The 20,498-nt window shown below is 38.2% G+C and overlaps 1 protein-coding gene and 1 long non-coding RNA gene across 4 annotated transcripts in view; both read left to right on the top strand.

Moving 5' to 3' along the window:
- Positions 1 to 20,498, top strand: part of LOC131053051 (inorganic pyrophosphatase TTM1) — a 123,121-nt gene that overhangs the window by 61,497 nt on the left and 41,126 nt on the right. The window lies entirely within an intron of this gene.
- On the top strand, positions 9,821 to 12,452 carry LOC131053052 (uncharacterized). The gene is made up of 3 exons (XR_009358934.1): positions 9,821 to 11,105; positions 11,198 to 11,606; positions 11,709 to 12,452. It is a non-coding gene; the product is annotated as an uncharacterized LOC131053052 (long non-coding RNA).

Genomic DNA, 20,498 nt, shown 5'->3' with positions numbered 1-20,498 from the left:
CATCTTTGCTTTTGTAAATCCTTGTCTTGAAATCCTCTTCCAATCCCTAAAATGTTGGTCTTCCTCATTCGCATTGCATTTCATTTGCTTGTCATTTTTGTTGCTTTGAAGTATTGAGCCCTTGGTATCCCTGCAAGCTGCATCTTCTTTCACCTCAAGCCTTGATCATCGTACTTCCCTTCCTTGTAGCAGACCTGCAAAACAAACAAATATTGAATCAAACACCTATGGGATAAACCTTGTTTCAACCTTGGTGGAGAATCGATCCCTGAAGGGACTAATTTAGTCCTTGAAATCTATCACTGTCTTCATGATCATTTTCTCATGATGGAAATTCAAAGGTCACAGGGACTCCTTGTTCTTAGCAAATTTCACTTCATTTTGATGCCTTACCCTTGGAGTGGAGATTCCATAGGGATTCCTCATTCCTCATGACTTATGCTCTTCCTTTGTAATTCTGCCCTCAAGTGGAAATCTGACCCTCATTGGGACTCATTGTCCTTGAAAATTTTGTGTTGATTTGATCACCATTTGATGGAGTGGGAATTTGAACCCGATCGGGACACTTCAATGTTCCTCTGTCCTCATCTTGTGATAGGTGATTTGAACAATTAATTTTCCATAATTAACTTAGGTTCTGATTTTTAAATGATTTCCAGACTTATTAGCTTTCTAAAATCAGAAATTTGAAACTATGCAATGCTGATTCTGGAAAATACAAATGTTTGGATTAAAATCTGGAAAATTTGCCTTAAACCTGATTTTCGGACTTGGAAAGTTCTGATTTCAATGTGTAAGTCTGAAAATGCCCTTCAAAACTCAGATAATGAATGATATTTCAACCTAGTTCACTGTCTCAGTTCTGATTTTTGAGTACAAAGGTCTGTTTTATCAGCTGGAAATTATCCACTTCATGGCGCAATTCATGTAATTGATGCAATTTGTATTCACTTGGCTGGAAATGGTGTGCTTTCAGTCTGAGATAATGGCTGATAATGGTGTTCTCAGCCAGCAATGGTGCCCTTGATAATGCTACAAATCAAGGATGCAAATATTCGGGAAAAATCGGGAAAATCGCGATTTTTCCTGATGCAAACCCGTAACCGATTTTATCGCCAGTTAAATCGCGAAAGATTTTTCTAAAAAATCGGCCCTAGTTTGACCTGCGAAAATCGTTGAAAATCGCGATTTTCGGTGTTAAGAATTGGGGAAAAAAAGGCACTTGTTTTTTTTAAAAAAATGTGAAGTTTGCCCTAAATACGTGAATATTTTATCACGCGGGTTTAGACGGCGACGACAGTCTGCATTTCGTCCACAGCAACAACAGTCCACATTTCCACAGTCCGCAGTTCGCATTTCCTCCATGGCACGATCTGCATTTCCGCGATCTGCAACGGTGAGTGTCCACAGGCATTTCCACGATCTGCATTTCCGGAAAATTTAAGTGTTTAACAACGTAATAAATTTATTAGTATGAGATTATGTTAAACTTAATATATATTTACTAGTTTACTGTTAATATATATTGTTTTCTTGCATGTATATTCCATATTATACTCATTACATAGTATATAATATATAAAGTTATAAATATATTTCATAAATTAATTGTATATAATATATTACATGTATAATTATGTAAACAGTATACTGTTTGAAATATACATGGAAAAGACAATTAAACTTTTACTAACAATAGTTCCATTAAACTAATAATTATTAATAATAATGAAATTGTATAAAAATATACTAATAATGAAATATACATGGAACTGTTGACATGTATTTTGTACACAACCAAACACAGAATAAAATACCCAAATGGTACCTTATCCTCTCTTGAGTAAAGTCTCTGAATGCTGAAGATATCGTGAAAAGGATCAATCAGGGTGACTTTAAGGTTCTTCGTTGTAGGATCTCTACGTGTGGATAAGCACCAGTGGTCGTTGTGAATGTTGTTTCTTCAAGGGGCCTTACATATTCTCGATCTGCAGGAACAGGATTTTCCCAAATGCTAACAGGTTGTCAAAAAATAGCAAAAGATAGGGTTTCAAGAGATGGATACTAATCTAATCCTAAGAATGACTCAATGTAGGCTAGACTTGGTAAGATTCTACCAATTTTCAAATCATCAAGAATTATAGATACTATCATAAAGATACATATCAATATTTCAATAACGATTGAAGGTTCAAGCAATCTCAATATCTCCAGTTGACCACGCAAGGCGTCCTTACAATCAGTAAGAAGCTAGTGGTTTGGAACGTGAATCTCACCAAAGATCAAGCACAACACTTAGTCCTTCAAACTTAAATACTACTTCGACTGAGAATGATTCAAGAAAGTAAACAACCATGAAGATAGCCACAAGAATTGCAATAAAACACCATAACTTCAATATTTTATTGATCTCAAAGCCAAAATAGACAACAATTGTTCGAAATTCTTTCTTCACTACTCAATCTTGCTACAAAATAACTTTCTTCTCTCCAAAGCTCTAACTATTTTCTATCTCCTTAATATCTAATCTAATTTCTAATCTTCTAATTGACAAAATGAAAATGAGTGAGGGTATATATAGCATCCTCAATTACAATGAACGGCCCAGATCGAAAGAAGATCAATGGCTGAGATTCTGACACCTAAACCCTAATTAGGGTTTGTTACAAAAAGTTCCCTTTTTAGATGACTATTATTAAATGCATAGCCAAATATTTAATTGGCACAAAAGTCGAGGAAACATAGACCAATGATAATTAAGATGCCACATCATCCTATAACAACCTCTCTTCTAGAACCTTGTTCCCTTTCTAATGCTCTTTCTTAGCATATGCAACGAATCTGGACATAATTCCTTCAACTTCAACAATGGGAATCTCAGGAAGATTCTTCATTCGTTCCTCCAAGTGGATAACCTGATCAAAGGCAGTGAGAAGAGCTGCTTCCCATCCAGGTTCGAGTTCTTTGATCTTCTCAATCAAGAGCATAGTAGTGAACATTAGATCCCGTTGCTCATCTGTGATGACATTCTCATCTTTGCAAAAGATGACCTTGACTCTCTCTTCCAACTCTTGGAGGTTCACATCCATCTCAACTTCGATCTGCCTGCCAAGAATGGTACACAATACTTCAAACACCTTATCCTGAATTGGATGGATGACGCCTTAAACTTTATTGCATTTGGTGCTGATGTCTTCGAAAAGAACCTCTTTCATCTGGAGTAGAGTTGACCACTGAAGTAGGTTATGAGCTCCTCCATCCATTATCTTTTCTTGTGCTAGGATCTTCCTTGGTGTTTGCCTGATTACTTGTAGGACAGGAATGATAACATCTCTAGTGTGAGCGAAAGCGGCTATAGTTATCATTAGATTGTGGACAATCTCAAGGACCTGGATAGCTCGGTGGACTGTCTTCATCATTCTTGTTGTAAATTCGACAGCTACCATGTAGGATTTGTCAATCCAAGAGCTCATAAGCTGAACCAAGCTCTTGACTCTTTCTACCTCGCCAACTGATTCAAGGGGAAGTGCTTGCACAGGAGATATAGCTGGATCCTGATGTCTCAAGGGCTGATTGAGATGACTAAAATAGCCTCTCCAAGCACCGACCTCTCTCTCAAGCTTCCTATTCTTTTCCATTTCTTCTTTAAGTTTGCCCTTAAGTGCTTCAAATGAATCGGTTGCCTCATCCATTGCCTGTTCAGTAGTGAGTGGACCAAGTTCAAATGTTTCTACATCATACTCATCTGCAAGAATTTCACCTTCATACTCGTCCACTACTGGTGTAGCTATCTGCAATTTCCTGCATCCTGTCTCATCTCTGATCACCTTGGACATCTTGGTGGCCTCCTTCTCCGTTACCTCTTGAGAATTTCCTATAAGGCTCTCTAAGTCAATCACATCCTCTTCTTCTTCAATCACAATCACCCTTGTCAGTCTCTCCTTCAACCAATCTGGAATGGCGGATCTTGTCTCTCTCACTTGTATTTCTTTAGGTAGTGGTTCATCTTCTCGGAGAGGAGATGTCGCTTCATCATCATTTCCCTGATCCTCTTGTAGCTCATCAATTTGTAGAGGTTGACTTGATGAATGTTGAGGTTTTTGTCCCTTCTCTGGCTTATCATTCTGTACCATGGATTCCATAGATTCATCAATCTCAGGTACCATCTTCTTTTGACCTTCAGCTTGACTTGCCTTCTTTCCATGTCGAGAAGATGTATGTGATGGGCGATCTCGATTGGTCTCTTGCTTCTTCTTGGAGGATTCTCTTTTCTTAGGTCTTTCTTTCCTCTTCGCGCCTCTAGGATGAGAATTGTCTTCACTTACGCTTGCTCCTCCTTCTTCTGGTCTTTCCTCTAAAGTAAAAGTCATTGGTACATTTTGCTCTCTTAACTTCTGATGTTGTACATCCACCCATCTGCAAGTACATGACAAAACTGGAGCCATCAAAGCTCTCAAGTCCAAAATTTCAGGCTCGCTCCAATCTATCTTCACTCTCTTATCTTCTTTGTCATAGGATGATTGGAGATGTTTGCCATTGTCCTGAGCTTGATCGGCTACTTTGTAAACTTTGCATTTCCTGATGAAATCTAAGGGTAATCTGGAATGCATCTTTCTTTTCACTTCTAAATCACTTGAGAGATTCATCCAAAAGTCTTCCACCTGAAACTCATGTCCGTACTTCCTAGCAACTGTCTCCTCCATATAACCATAAGGATCAAAATTCTCCCGTGGGGCAAAGAAGATGAATGAATACAAGGCTAATTCCTTCTCTGCATCCTCTGAAGCTTGAGTATTAGGACATACCTCAATTGAATTCCCCAATATGATAGGTACGGGAATTCCATTTCCATGCTTGTGTCTGGATACCTTTGCACAAGCTACCAACTGCCTGGTTACCTCAAGTAGCACTATCCTGTCCGTCAGATACCTAGGCAACATGTAGGGAGGTGAAGGACACCCCTAAACTCTGATATATGTAAACTTTTGAAACTGGATGAACCATGCACCATACCTCTTCACAAGCTCTTGTGCATCCAGAGATAGTCGATTGTGAATCCCGCCTTGCAATATCCTAGTGATGTTCATCGTGAAGGTATCATTGACTAACTTGCAGTCACTTCCAAGTGGATGATGCAAATGAACATAAGAGTCACAAACTCTCACTTCTCCGGGTCCTCTTCTGATCACTCCTCTGTGAGGTAGCCCTGCATACTCAAAACTCCTGATCAAGGCATATATGACATATGAGCTCATGTGGAACGACTTGGTAGGCCTCAGTCTTCTCAACTGCACATCCAGGCTATTGCTAATAATTCTGGCCCAATGAATCGTTCATTTCCCTTGGACAATCACTTGAATGAAGTAGAACATCCATTTCTCAAAGTAGAAGGCTTGGGGAGCCCCTGTAACTCGATTGAGCAAAGTTATCAAATCTCTGTACTCTTCCTGGAAATCAATCCTATGCGGTGTATTAGGAATCTTGTTCAGGCGAGGACGACTTTTGAGCAACCAATTCTTGTTGATGAGATTCAGGCAAGTGTCGGGATCATCTTCATACATTGACCTGGCTCCTTCTAGGCTTTTGTAAATAATATCATTATGCTCTAGAAGATGAAGAGCTTCGCTTATAGCCTCCTCTGAAAGGTAAGCTAAAGTGTTTCCTTCCTTGGATACGATCGATCTTGATTGTGAGTCATAATGGCGGGCACACTTGATCATCAGCTCATGACACTGGACTGCTGGGGGGAAACCGGCCGCCTTGATGATGCCACTTTCAATTATCCTCTTCGCAATAGGTGATGGCTTGCCAATGTAGGGGACCTCTCGAAACTTCTTCACACTGAAGTTTCCCAAGTTGGTATCTCCGATATTACTCCATTTGGACACGATCCTGGTCTCCAATTCTTCGTTCTTCTAATCTTCCTTCATGAGAGCCGGGCGACTAGTAGATGCTCCCGCCTTTGGAGTCGCCATCTTGACACCTACACAACATTTCACAATTAGTAATATATCTTGAAGCATAGAAATATAGAATAGAAAGGAAGATTTGAGATTTTAATTAGGAAACTTCATGATAAATCTTGAGTTATCATTTCCTAATTAACTATGCCAAACTTAGAATTTTCAAAACAAAAGTTCAAAATTCAAATCTTCAACAATGGTGTCAAGATGATTTCGCCATACCTCCTCTTGAGTATTAAACTCTAAGAAATGATGCAAAAATAGATGAATTTCGCTAAGCAAAATGTAGATCAAAGCTCTCCCTTGGATAAAATGCGCCTCCTTTAGCCTTCACAAGAATCAACTCCACTTCCTTCTAGCCTCCAACACTTGAAAGAAAATCGCTCCAAGCAAACCAGATTTCGCACCTTCAATTAGCCTTCCAAATTCACACTTGAAGCAATGATTGAATGATTTGAATTGTGAAAAAACACCTCCAATATATAGAGCGCTCACCCCTTTGCTCCCTCTAGGCCGACTTGGCAAAAAGAGGTTAAAAAATAAATAAAATTCCAAAAAAGGGGGGCCGACTTGGCAAAATAAATGAAAATAAGGCCTCAAGCGCTTTATATTTAATTTTAATTTAATAAAAATTAATTTTAAATGCCTCCAAGATAGAAGTTCGATTTTTTAAGGCTTAAAATTAATTTATTAAATGCCAAAATGTCTTTTATTTAATGCCAATTTAATTTTAATTTTTTCAAATGCCTCAAAATTAGCAATTTTGGCGATCAAATGCAATTTGGAGAATATTAATTTTTTAAAACAAGGCTTAATGAAACTTCCTGAGGATTTCGCCCTGGACCTTCACTGAGGGTCAGGAGCGATTTTTCATTTTTTGCTCAAATTTAGCACTTTTCCACCTCCAAAATTTCTTCAAGACATTTCAACTAGGTCCTTTCACTGAATTGCAAACTTAGCTCAATCCAATTTTGGAGAAAAGGTATGATTTTGAAGTTTCTCGCTGTGGGCCCTCTCTAAGGGTCCATAGCGATTTTTGCAATTTAGGCTTGATTCTTCATCATTTTTCATTAAAACTTTATTCATCATTTGGCAATGCCTTCCCTTAATCCACTCCAACCAAATTCGCTTTGTTGTTGTAAGGTAAAACGAGGATTTTCAACAATATCGCTATGGGCCCTCTCTGAGGGTCCGTAGCGATTTTTCATTTTCTGACCAAAATCATTAAGTTTTAAATGCAAAATAATATTCATCCTGCTCTTGGAGGTCTTTTCTCCTTGTCCAAACCTTGCCTTAGCACCATTTTGAAGAAAACATACATTTTTTGAAAATCTCGCTGTGGGCCTTCAGTGAGGGTCCGTAGCGATTTTTTGGTTCTAGGCAAATTCCTTCATCTTTTAATCTTCAAATCACCTCCAAGGCATAACACATCACGTTCTCCTCCTGTCCAAGCAAGATTTTATCTCAATTCTTCAAATCCAGGAGAGAAAACTAGAAAATCACTATGGGCCCTCTTTGAGGGTCCATAGCGATTTTTGTAATTGCCTTCTAAATATTGATTCTCAACAATTTCTTTTCACTTCAAGGCTTTTCAAACATCGTTTCTAACCCATGCCTAACCTTACCTTTCCTCAAACTTGGATGAAAACTTCCCATTTTAGGTTTCTCGCTGTGGGCCCTCTCTAAGGGTCCGAAGCGATTTCTCGTTGTGGGCCTTCAGTGAGGGTCAGGAGCGATTTTTTCATTTTGGGTTGATTTCCCCTTGTGTTGATCCTCCAAATTATATTCAACGGATAGACCATGCCTTCCTCCATCCCCTCCAATCATGAAATCACTTTGATCCTGCAAGAATAATGCATATTTGAAAATCTCGATGTGGACCCTCTTTGAGGGTCTGTAGCGATTTTTGCTACTTGGACCAAAATGCCTCACTTTTCGTCTAAAAATCACTTTGCCAAGGAAGATATCATCCTGTTCTTTGTTATGAATAAAAATTCATGTCCAAGAATTGTCCAAAAATGTGCACACAAAGAAAATCGCTGTGGGCCCTCTTTGAGGGTCCGTAGCGATTTTTCCTTTCCTGGGCAAAACTCCTTCAATTCATCATCTTTGATCAAGTCTGGATACTTCATTATGTTCATTCTATCCTTCATCATGCTCTTGACCTCTCAAATCGACCAAATAAAGCTTGCAATGACCCTTATAAGATTTCTCGCTGTGGGCCCTCTCTGAGGGTTTGTAGCGATTTTTCTGTTTTCAACAAGGTCCTTCATCATTTTTAGCCAAAACTTCCTCAGGTGGGTGGAGAAGGTCATTTATTTTCCATTTATGATCAAAACTTGGTCTCTTTTCATTGCAAAATGAAGGAAATCAAAATCTCGTTGTGGGCCCTCTCTGAGGGTCCGTAGCGATTTTTTCCTTAGTTTCCAAAATTCACCATCTTTCACGTCTCCAAACCTTCCAAAGCATCAAGTCACGTTCAATCATCCTTCCAGGAGACCCTGCACAAAGTAATTTAGAAAAGTCAGTGACAAATATGACTTAAACAACATTTTCGCCCTGAGCCCTCTTTGAGGGTTAGGAGCGATTTTACCCTTTTAGGCCAAACTGCTTCAAATTTAAGTCTCCAACTGCTTCACAAGCCAAAGTCGGGTCATTTTCAAGGTCAAGAACCAGTTAGCAAGCCCATCAAAAACAAGAAATTGTGCTCAGGATAAATTTCACCTTGGGCCCTCTCTGAGGGTCGGGAGCGATTTGTCTGTTTCAGGCATCATCTTGCTTCAAAAATTTGATCAAAACTTACCTAGGCAAGAACACACAATTTCACCTTCAAAAATGCTAACACCTAGTCAAAATTGGATTTTACCCTAAAAACCCTGATTAGACCTGACCTAAGACCTATTTGACTCCCCTGAAAGGCTTACCTTACTTCAATCGTCTCAATTCTTCGGGAGGACGCTTAACAACTTTCCAAAATTTGACTGGACTTAGCTTGAATAACATCAAAAGAAACCCCTAAGGTTTAGCCCTAGCCTAGACAGACCACTCACTCACTCAAAACCCTAAAAGCAAAGAGAAAAACAAGCAAAACAAAAGTGAAAAAGAGGGGGTCCCCATTCTAATGGGGCGATGTGTGAAATGGTCACAACAGGAACCAAGAAAACAATATTGAAATTGAATATGTATTAAGTTTAAGTTAAACTTAATATATATTCAATTTCAATATTGTTTTCCTGGTTCCATGTATATTTCATTATTAGTATATTTTTATACAATTTCATTATTATTAATAATTATTAGTTTAATGGAACTATTTCATTATTATTAATAGTTTATTGAGAGACAATCATTTTCTTCCTACAGTAGAACTTTGTTCTTCATAGTTCTATTCCTGAAAATAGCTTCCCAAGTGTTTTCCAAGGCAACAAAGATAGAAGTCAAGGCATCCAATTGCTTATGCGGAGATTCTGATTTGTATGTTACATTCTTTTCAGAATTCTTTTAACTAAATGTATCCCAAGCTTGATATAAAATTGATCCATCAAAGACTAAGTGATGCACAGACATCTGATTAAGACCACTACAAAACTGAAATGAAGACAGCAAACTTATATAGAACCAATACATTAAGAAAAAATATTAGCAACCTTCACACGACAGATTGGAAGTTTATTGAAGTCTTCTTTCATTAAAGTTGAAGTCTTTTTTTCAATAGTTTACTTGTGATTGTGTACAACCAGAATTTTCAAATAATAAAGTAATGGCGTAATATTATACTGTGTATCTTAGAGTCTTAGACTGTGCATACTGTATATGAATATGATTTCTTATGTTGACTCTCTCTTTTGCTAGGTTTCTTTCAAATATTTATAAAAGACAATGGCTTCTTCATCTACCGGTGTTGGTAAAAAGAGGGATCCTTTGTGGAAACATGGCACACCAAGTGCAGTGGCAGGAGAGGTTATGTGTAACCATTGCACGAAAACTATGACCGGTGGCATTTATCGACTCAAATATCACCTTGCAAAGATCCCTGGAAAGAATATTACGACATGCGCCAATGTTCCTGAAGAGGTTTAGAGGGAGGCAAAAGCAAGAATTTCAGGATCTGAGCAAAATAAGGCAGAAAAAAAGAGGACAGTAGAGACAATGGCAGCCCCAATGGGAGATATCAGTTCTATAGGGTCTGAAAATAATGCAATGGGCAGCAATACATCTGGTTTTTTCATTCCTTGTAACACTCTTGGTGCACAACCTGGATTGTTAGGTACTTCATGGAATAAGGAAGTGCATCAGCAGACAAGAGTGGCAGTGGCTAGATTTTGGATTTACAACAATATTTTGTTTAGTATTATTGAGAGTCCATATTGGGAGCAAATGGTCAGTGGATTGACCATTTTTGGTAAGGGGTTCAAGTCCCCAAGTCGTTATGAGTTGAGTGGGCCATTATTGCAGGATGAGGTCCAAAACACACATCAACTGGTGGAACAACAAAGGAGGAATTGGGAAAAGAATGGCTGCACCATTTTATCTGATGGGTGGATGGATAGTAGGAATAGGACACTCATAAACTTTCTAGTTGCTTCAGGGGGACAGGTGGTATTTTTAAAATCGATTGATGCCTCAGATCAAGTGAAGAATGCAGAAACCTTGTGCAACATGTTGGATGAGGTAGTGATCGAAGTGGGAGTGTAGAATGTTGTTCAGGTTGTGACTGATAATGCAACTGCATATGTGGCAGCGGGTAAACTTCTATAGGCTAGGCATCCGTCATTATTTTGGAGCCCTTGTGCTGCTCATTGCCTTGATTTACTCCTTGAGGACATAGGGAAACTTAGTTGGGTGAAGAATGTGGTTGAAGATGGAAGGGAAATCACAAAATACATCTCCAACCACACATGGGTCTTGGAGCTTATGAGACAACACACTGATGGTAAGGATCTTGTGCGTTCAGGAGTCACACGTTTTGCCACGAATTTCCTCAACTTATAGAGCATATTACGTGCATTGCGCAACCTGAAGAGGATGTTTGTGAGTGAAAGATGGTTGCAAAGTCCTTATTGTAGGAAGCCTGAAGCAGAGAAGGTTGTGAAGGCCGTTTTTGATGATAGATTTGCCAAACTCATGGAGGAGATCATCAATGTAAGTGTTCAAATTTCAAATTTCAATTGATGATATATTTTTAAATTTTCTAATATTACACATTGCTGATTTTTGTTAAATGTCATGTCTAGTTGTCAGAACCGTTGGTGAGGGTTCTACGGATGGTGGATGGGGATAAAAGTACTATAGGGTATCTATATGAGGCCATGGATAAGGCCAAAGAGGCAATTCAACACTTGTATGGGTCAGAGAGGACTAAATATGAACCCATATGGCGTATAATTGATCGAAGGTGGAACCGACAACTCCACCAACATATCCATGCCGCTGCCTACTATTTGAACCCCAAGTTCTTTTACTCCCACAGTTTCAAAATAGATGAGGAGGTTCAACTTGGCCTTGACACATGTATTCAGAGGTTGGTTCCTGATGAAAATATTCAAGACATCATTGTTGATGAGTTGTAGAGGTACAAGAAGGAAGATGGGCCATTGTTTTCTTCACCTATTGGTATTCGTAAGAGAGACACCCTGCTGCCAGGTACAAACAAATGTGCTCTTAAATCTATTTTACCATTTATTTCAATCTTTAAGTTTATAAAAATCTTTACCGAGTTATAAATGCTAATTTGTATGCTTGCAGATTTGTGGTGGGAAGATTATGGTGCCACAACGCCTAATCTCCAAGAGCTTGCAATCCGCATATTATCTCAGCCTTGTAGTGCTTCTAGTTATGAGCGCAAGTGGAGTGTCTTTGAGGCCATTCACACAAAAAAGCGCAATAGGTTGACTCAAAAGCGCTTGAATGACCTTGTATATGTGCGGTAAAACTTTCAACTGCATGAAAGGAGGGTACAAGGGAACAATTCATATGACGCACTTGACTTTGATGAGATTGATCCATACACAGCGGATTGGATTGCTGAACCTGATGGTGCTACTAGTGATATTGATGTGGATGCATTTATCACTGATGCTCAGTTAGATGAGATGGAGAGGGAGGCAGCTGAATGGGCGGCAGAGGTGGCAGAACGTGAGGAGGCGGGAGATGAGTTTGTTGATCCAGAAGAGGCAGATTCATCACCGGTTGAGGATATTGCAGCAGCAGCAGCTGCTGCAACACCATCTACTTCAGCACCCACTCAGCAGCAACAGAGTTTTTTGAGCTTTAGTCGCAAACGCAATCTATGATTTCCAGTTTTCAATGATATGAAACCATGAACTTAATATGTATTCAGAATTTCAGACTTCACTGATTTGTTTTGTGGTCTACGCTCTACAATATGGATTTGACTCAATCGTATTTAGTATTTACTATTTAGAACTTGAACTTTTTTTTTAGTATATCATTTTGCTATATGCCATATGCCATATGGTATGTATTTGACTCAAAGTCTTAAACTATGATTTATATATGATGGAAACCAGTAATATGCTATTGTGTTCTATAAATTTAGTGTATGCATGTGTTTTTTTAGAATATTTAAAAAAATTATATATTTTCAAATGTTCAATAATTTTGCCGATTTATTGTCAATTTTTCCCCGATTTTTTCTCGATTCCCGATTTTTAAAAAAATTTCGGCCAAAAGATTTATTGTCGATTAAGATATTTACAGCTTTGCTACAAATACACCCAATGATGGCGTTATTAATGCCTTAGGCAAAAACTGCATGTCTTCCTCAGGCGATTTCAATCCCTCCTTTCTTCCAGCTCACTTGGAGTCAAATTAGTGACTTAATGATATTTTATTGCTTGCTAGCCTGTGTTTTTATTCAGCACTTTACCTTTCACTTTCACCACACAACGAATGTGGGATAAAAAATTGTGCTAACCCAGCAAGGTGGAAAATCGCCATCCATAGGGACATTTAAACTTCGATTTATTTTTCCCTTGTTTTGTCTACCAAATGTAACGGTGGAAAATTGTACTTCATAGGGACTGATTTTCCACTCAAGTCATATTTATTTTGCATTTAAAACTCATTCAATCTTGCAAAGGGGAAAATCGATGGCCTCTAGGACTTTATTTTTCACCATAAATTCACTTTTCCTTGCATAGTTCCTGTCAAGTGGAAATCCTTTAGTCATCAGTACTAAATGTCATTAAAAATTCTGATGCAATTTGATCTCTAGTCCCTTGGTGGAAAATCAACCCCCATTAGGACACATAAAATTCACCTTACCTTGGTCATTTTCCCCTCAAGTGGAAAAACGTGGGTCATCGGGACTCATTTTGTCCTGAATGAAAATTCTCTAGTCATCGGGACTTTCCACAAAAAATATCTTCCTTTGCTTGTAAACTTAGCCCTGGAGTGGAAATTCAACCTCCATTAGGACTTTTCTTGTCCTTAACATTAAATAGGTACCTTCATGCTCAAAATGGAGTGGAAAAACGACCTCCATCGGGACTTTCGATTTTATGCCTTAATTGCTTGGTGGAAAAATGTTTCCCATCGGGACTAAGTTGATTTTCACACTCTAAAAGTCCAAACTTACCCATTTTTATCAATTTATGCAATGGAAATTCTATTTCCATCTAGACTTTTAACATTTTCTTGAGATTTGAAGGGTGGAAAATAGAAGTGCATCGAGACTTTGTGCATTTTTAACTTATTTTACCTCCTAGGAGTGGAAAGAAAAACGACTCCTATAGGGAATTTTAACACTTTAGCACAAAATTCACACCAATTTGCAACATTTTCATTGCTCAAATTTAAAGTCAAATTGAAACTCAACACATAAATTGACAAGCTAAGGCAACTTGACACTTAGGATCATTTCCTTGCAATTTGAACACCCTTTTGCATTTTGACATGACACCCTCTCATAAGCAAAGGCAAACACTAGGAAACTATTGCTAAACTAAGACAACCTAAGAAAAACATCTACCTTAAAAAGTGAAAAAGTGGGGGTCCCCATTTGTAATGGGCGATGTGTGAAAATGTCACAACAGGTCATAGCATGCAACATCTCATTCTCCTTCGATATGGTATAGTTGTAACATTTCAAAGTTTAGGAATACTTTGGAGTAAGTCTACTACTTAATTGGTATAATAGCTTGAAGTACTTTCTTTGTAATATTTGAACTACATACTTGCATTTACATTTGAGTGTTGTTGTTTGTTAGCTATAGCATTACCCACTTCAGTCCTTGCTTCACAAAGCCTTTATTTTTTTGTATGTGGGTTCAGGTACATAACCTTCTTTTCTTGGGCATGAATAACGACCAATACTTCGTTTTGCTTATCAACATCAATTAGGTTGATACTGGCCTTTTGCTTCAGACATCTAGTATCTTCATGGTCTTCAGGTCCACATCATTTGCACAATAATTGCTCTTTGTCTTGCTTGTTCTGGCGGCTTCTCACAAATTGTTCCCATTCATTACACCATCAACATTGTATGATTAGACGACCTTTCGAGTCTTATTGTATTTGATTTCGCCCTTGTTGATTTTGATAAACTTGGAGATGCATTATGTGGCTTTGATGGAGTGGACTACTTTGCTTGCGTAAAGAGTACTTGTGTACTCTTGTTCTTCAAATTGTTTGAGCACTCCTTTATTGAATGACTCGTAACTTGGCAAATCTCACAAAGCATCTTTCAAGGACAATTACCTTTTGTGTGCTCCTCCGTTTTGCACTTAATACACCATAGTTCATTAATTTCTTTGTGGGTTTCTTTATCTGCTTTCAATTCTTTCATCATTCGGAGTATGTCCCTCTGAAGCACTTGTAATCGTTCCCAACTCATTGTTATTGATGTCATCTAAACTTCCATCTTCCTCTACTTTTCCTTTACTACTTGAGGATATTTAATCTTCACTTGCTATGTCCATTGCCTGATCGTAAGATTTTGAATATGAAGAGGGCGGTACTTCATCTTTTTTTCTTAATGACGAAAGTAGACCTTCAATAAACCACCATTTTTTTAGACCATTAGTTGATTCAGTTTCTAATTTTGCCAAGAGTTTTTTGAGCCAACAATTGTAAGCTCTCACATTTTCATGCTTCCCTTGCTTCATGTTGTAGATTTCTGCCACAATCTCATTGTCCTCTTGACGAAGTTTGAATTCTTTTTCAAATGCTTTCTTTAACACGCCCCATGTGTTTTTGGAGGTTGCTTCAAGGTCTATATGCCAATCTATTGCCATATCCCTCAAAGTTGCTAAAATGATCTTAACCAATAAGATCTATCATCCTGGCCATTAGCTATCCATATTGTTTTGCAAGGTTTACAATTCCATACAAGATCCTCCAATTTGTTACCTATGAATTTTTGGAGTTTCTGCCTCTCCATGTTCAGACTTGGCACCATCTTTCTTCCTTGATGCAACCTTTGTGATCAGAACTTGTTTGTGGAGTTTTGACTTCGTGTTCTGATGCTTCTCTTGCTCACTTAGCCATGTAAGAATCCTCTACTCTTGTCTCAATGCTCCACACATTTGGGTTTCCCTTAAAATATTTCCTGTGCTCCCTTTGTCCAAGAGTTTTGAGGCTCAAATTCTCTAACTATTGGCTCTTCTATGAGTTGTAGTTCTTCAATGCATCAAATGTTATTTTTGTATATTTTTGGTAGCGAGTCTATGGACTCTCCTTCCTTTTCTTCTTCCTTTAGTGGTGATTGTATTGATAATTTCTTGGCTTGATCGGCAAGATCCACATATGATTGATCAGGGAGTGGTATGTGCCTTGCTATTTCTTCCCACTCTACCTTTGTGTATTTTCTTGTCTTGGTAGTCTTTTTCTATTCTTGACTACAGCTCCAACTTACAATTTGGCTTTTACTTCATTCTCGGGGTGGACTCGGAATTTTGGTTGATAATCCTTCAATTTCTTCAACAATTCCCCTCAATGTTCTTCTTTGTTCCCTCTGCTTAACGATCCCTAAAGATTGCCCGATCTCTTGGCCTTGACCATGTTGTAATCTCTTGTTGCCTTTATTGGGGTCTAAGGGCATGAATCTATCAAATCGGATCTGATTTCTTTAAGTTAATGATGTCAAATGTTTATTGCTCTATTTGATAAAATTAATACATTATTAACAATAAAGATGACAATGCATACCAAATAAAGTATATCTTTATTCGCACATGAATTTATTGTAGAAGACCAATGATTGTTAGCTGGAGATCAAATTCGATCCAACTAGATCATCCCACTTTTCTTGACGATACACAATCTATTTAAAGTACTTGATGGTTGCCAAGAGGAACATAATATCATCGACCAACAAATGCTTATAACTACCTGTTGACATGTATTTTGTACACTATCAAACACAGAATAAAATACCCAAGGGTACCTTATCCTCTCTTGAATAAAGCCTCTGATTGCTGAAGATATCGCGAAAAAGGATCAATCAGGATGACTCCAAGGTTCTTCGTTGTAGGATCTCTACGTGTGGATAAGCTCTCTGTGGTATGATGTGATTTGCTGGAATCACAAGGGGACTTACATTTGATGATTGAACTTCTGATTTGCTTTGAATATTGCTGGAACACAGGATTTCACTAGCTTCGATTTGAAAAAAGGAAAAAAGATGAGGGCGAGGAAAGGATCTAATTCTAATACTAAGAATGTAAGAGCAATGAATGATCTTTGATGAAATTCTAACTAGGTCTTGTTTTGACATCGCAGGACCATCTCCACAAGGCTAGTGCGATCTTCGAAGGAAAGCTTTATGATGTTCAAATCATCACTACAGGCATAGACACCATCAAGCTGATGCATATCAATGAAGAAGCGACAATTGAAGTTAAGCTTAAGCTGAATGATTCCAGTTGACTACACAAGGCAAGTCTGCAATCAACAAACTGCTAGTAGTATGGATATGCGAATTTCACCATCAATCAAGCACATTTCTTCCACTCATCTAATAACATGAAATCAAATATGAGAAGTATAAAGACCATGCAAATTGTTGAATCGACCCATAAATTTCACCATTTCTTCAATGAAGTTACAAGTCTTTTACAACAACATCTTGGCAACAATCTTTGCCTTCTCTCTCTACTCTACTCTAATTGCTATTCTAATCACCTTCTAACTACTCTCTATTCACTAACTCCTTTCTAACTGCTTCCTATCACCTTTACAAAATGAAAAGCCGGGGCTTATATAGTGCCCTCAATACAATTCGATGGCTGAGATCAATTTGAGATCAATGGCCAAGATTTTACAATGAAAACCCTAATTAGGGTTCGTTACAACCATTACATAACATTTAATGCTTGACCAATGATAAAATTGTATTGCTTGGACACATGTCCTCTTTAGAAAATTCCACCAATGAATAGCCGGGGTAGGTACATCGAAGTATGTGTCACCTTCCATGAGTTAGGTACATTGAATCTGGACGTGCTGAGGTGGACCACACTGACTGGAGAAGTGATGACTAGGATGCCACATCGTCTGACACTTGTAACTTGGTAGATATTCAACTTGATGTTGTTGAGAAGCTAGCTTTAATTAATTCTTTTGGAACTATCTGCTTCTTTAACGAACCCTTGCTCTAACTTCTTTTTCTTTGATGTGCAGGACGATTGATGTACCTTGCCTTGGAATGCTGGATTGGAAGAGGTCGCCCTTGTTGATGTTTGATCGAAAGAAGGCCGTCCTTGTTGATGCTAGACTGGAGGAGGTCGCCCCTATCCTGATGATGCTGGATCAAAGAAGGTCATCCTTGTCTATGCTTGATCATCCTTGATCTGGCTTGATTTTCCAACTCCGGGATCTCCACTTGATGCCTACACAAAATATTAAAGTTAGTCTTTTGAGCATCAAACCTTAAAGCATGAAATTTAAGACCTTTCAAAGGTAAAACTTAAGATATTAATTTGAAAAAAGTCATGATAAATCAAGAACTACACATTTTCAAATTAATAATGAATGGAATTTGGATCTTCAAGACTCAGATTTTACAAAATTGCAATGGGATCACAATAAGTCTTGAATGAGATCTTAAAAAAAGTAATTCTTCATACCTCCTCCTTTGAGTGTTTAAACTCTAAGAAATGATGTAAAAAAAAAAAAAGATTTCGCTAGGCAAAGTGTAGATCAAAGCCTTCTCTTGAACAAATTGCGCCTCCTTTGTCTTCACAAGCATCAACTCCACCACCTTTAGTCTCCATATCTGGGAATTCGCCTTCAAATGTCTTCAAAACATCTGGAATTTATCCTCCAATCTAGCAAGAAATACGCCTCTCCAATAGCCTTCAAGATGAATTTCGCCTTCCTTAGTCTCCACACTTGGTAGAAATTCGCTCCACACAAGCTAGATTTCGCACCTCCTTCCTTGCTTCTCCAAATCGCACTTGAAATAATAAATGAATGATGATTAAAATTGCTCAAAATACCCCCATTATATAGGGCGCTCACCATTTCATCTCCCCATAGGCCGACTTGGCAAAATAGGCCAAAAAATAAATAAATTTGCAAAAACAAGAGGCCGACCTAATAAAATGGATAAAAATAATACCTCAAAGCGCTCCATTTTCAATTTTAATTTAATAAAAATTAATTTTAAATGCCTTTATAATTAAAATTTTGATTTTTTTTAAGGCTCAAAAATTAATTTATTAAATGCCATGCGCCTTTATTAAATGCCAATTTAAAATTTTTTTAAAAATATTTTGAAGTTTTTAGCGAATTTGGCATCTAATGCAATTTGCTAAAATAAGGCAAAAAATAACGAATGTTGATAACTTCGCTCTGGTCCCTTGGAGAGGGATAGGAGCGCTCTTGTATTTCAAGCCTTGCATCTTTTGTTTCCACGTTCAAAACTTCATCCTAGGCGTCCAAAATGTCATTTCTCGAGTTTAACTCACTTGGCTTTTAGAAGGATCATGCCTTAGGATAGTTTCGCCCTGGTCCCTTGGTGAAGGACAGGAGCGATTTTTGCACTTGAGCCTAGGATTGTCAATTTTTGGAAGCAATTCCTTGTTCATCATTTGAAAAAAGGTATATCTCATCTTGCACCACCTTGCCTTGGCGTGATTCTGGAGGAAAATTTGTTGATTTTATAAGAATCGCCCTGGTCCCTTGGAGAGGGACAGGAGCGCCCTTTTAGTTCATTGTACAAACTCTTGATCACATCAACATCCAATTGCCTTCAAAGCATAAAACGTCATTCCCCACTTGCTCTTGAGTCCTGGAAACAAAAATAGCGTTTCAAAATGTTAGGTAAATGGTCATTTTTGTAAATTTCGCCTTGGTCCCTTGGAGAGGGATAGGAGCACTTTTTGAAAATCGCTCTGGTCCCTTGGTGAGGGACAGGAGCGCCTTTACCAATTGTCATCAAAATTTGTGGTCCTTGCAACTCCATTCCACCCCGAAGCACTTTAAGTATCATTCCAAACTTGTGCCTTGGCCTAGATTCGTCCAAATTTGGAGAGGGAAGCTAAATAATATGTTTTTCGCCCTGGTCCCTTGGAGAGAGACAGGAGCGATTTTGCAAATCCAAGCTTATCCGTCCTTTGTTAGCCTTCCAAATTATATTCAATGGATAAATCATGTTTTCCTTGGTCTCTTCAAATCATAAAATTGTCTTGATCCTGCAAGAACAGTGCAAATTTGAAATTCAAGCTCTGGTCCTTCAGTGAGGGACAGGAGCGAATTTTGTCTTCTAGGCCAAAATGCTTCACTTTTCACCACGAAATGTCTTGGCTAAGGGAGATATCATCTTGTTACACGCCATGAATAAGAGTTCAAGTCCAAGAAAGGTCTAAAAATGTGTATGTAAAGAAAATCGCTCTAGTCCCTTGGTGAGGGACAGGAGCGCTTTTACCTTTCTAGACAAATACTCCATCATTTCATTGTCTTTGATCAAGTCTGGATGCTCTATCATGCTCATTTCGTCCTTCACCATGCCTTTGATGTTTCAAATTGACCGAACAAGGCCATGAATGACTCAAATAAGCCCTTTCGCTTTGGACCCTTGGTAAGGGACATGAGCGATTCGCCTTGGACCCTTGGAGAGGGATAGGAGCGCTTTTCGCTCTGGATCCTCAGTGAAGGACAGGAGCGCCTTTTGAATTTTGAACTCTTTATCAGGATAATTTTTATGGAATATAACATAAGTGACATTTCCTTCTATCTTTCTTCTTTCTTATACTTTAAGTTATATTCCATATATACTTTCAGGATGTTTGAGAGTGGTTTCAGACCTCCAGGACTAATATTGCAAAATCTAGTTTTTGGAGGTTTTTTCAGTTTCCAGACTTAGTCAAATTTCAGGATCAGGACTTTCAGACTTAGCCAAAATTTCAGGATTAGGACATCACTCAAGCCGGACTTGCTATCCTATTGATCTCCCCGACAACACTCAAAATGCAAAGGCCAACCGACAAAACCCTAAAAAAAAACCTAGAAAACAAACCTTAAAAAGCAAAAAAGCAAGGGTCCCCATTTGCAATGGGGCGATGTGTGAAA

This window comes from Cryptomeria japonica, chromosome 9, assembly GCF_030272615.1.
Source record: "Cryptomeria japonica chromosome 9, Sugi_1.0, whole genome shotgun sequence".
Lineage (NCBI taxonomy): Eukaryota > Viridiplantae > Streptophyta > Pinopsida > Cupressales > Cupressaceae > Cryptomeria > Cryptomeria japonica.
Note: the sequence above shows the minus strand (reverse complement) of the source record. Positions and strands in the feature narration are given on the sequence as shown.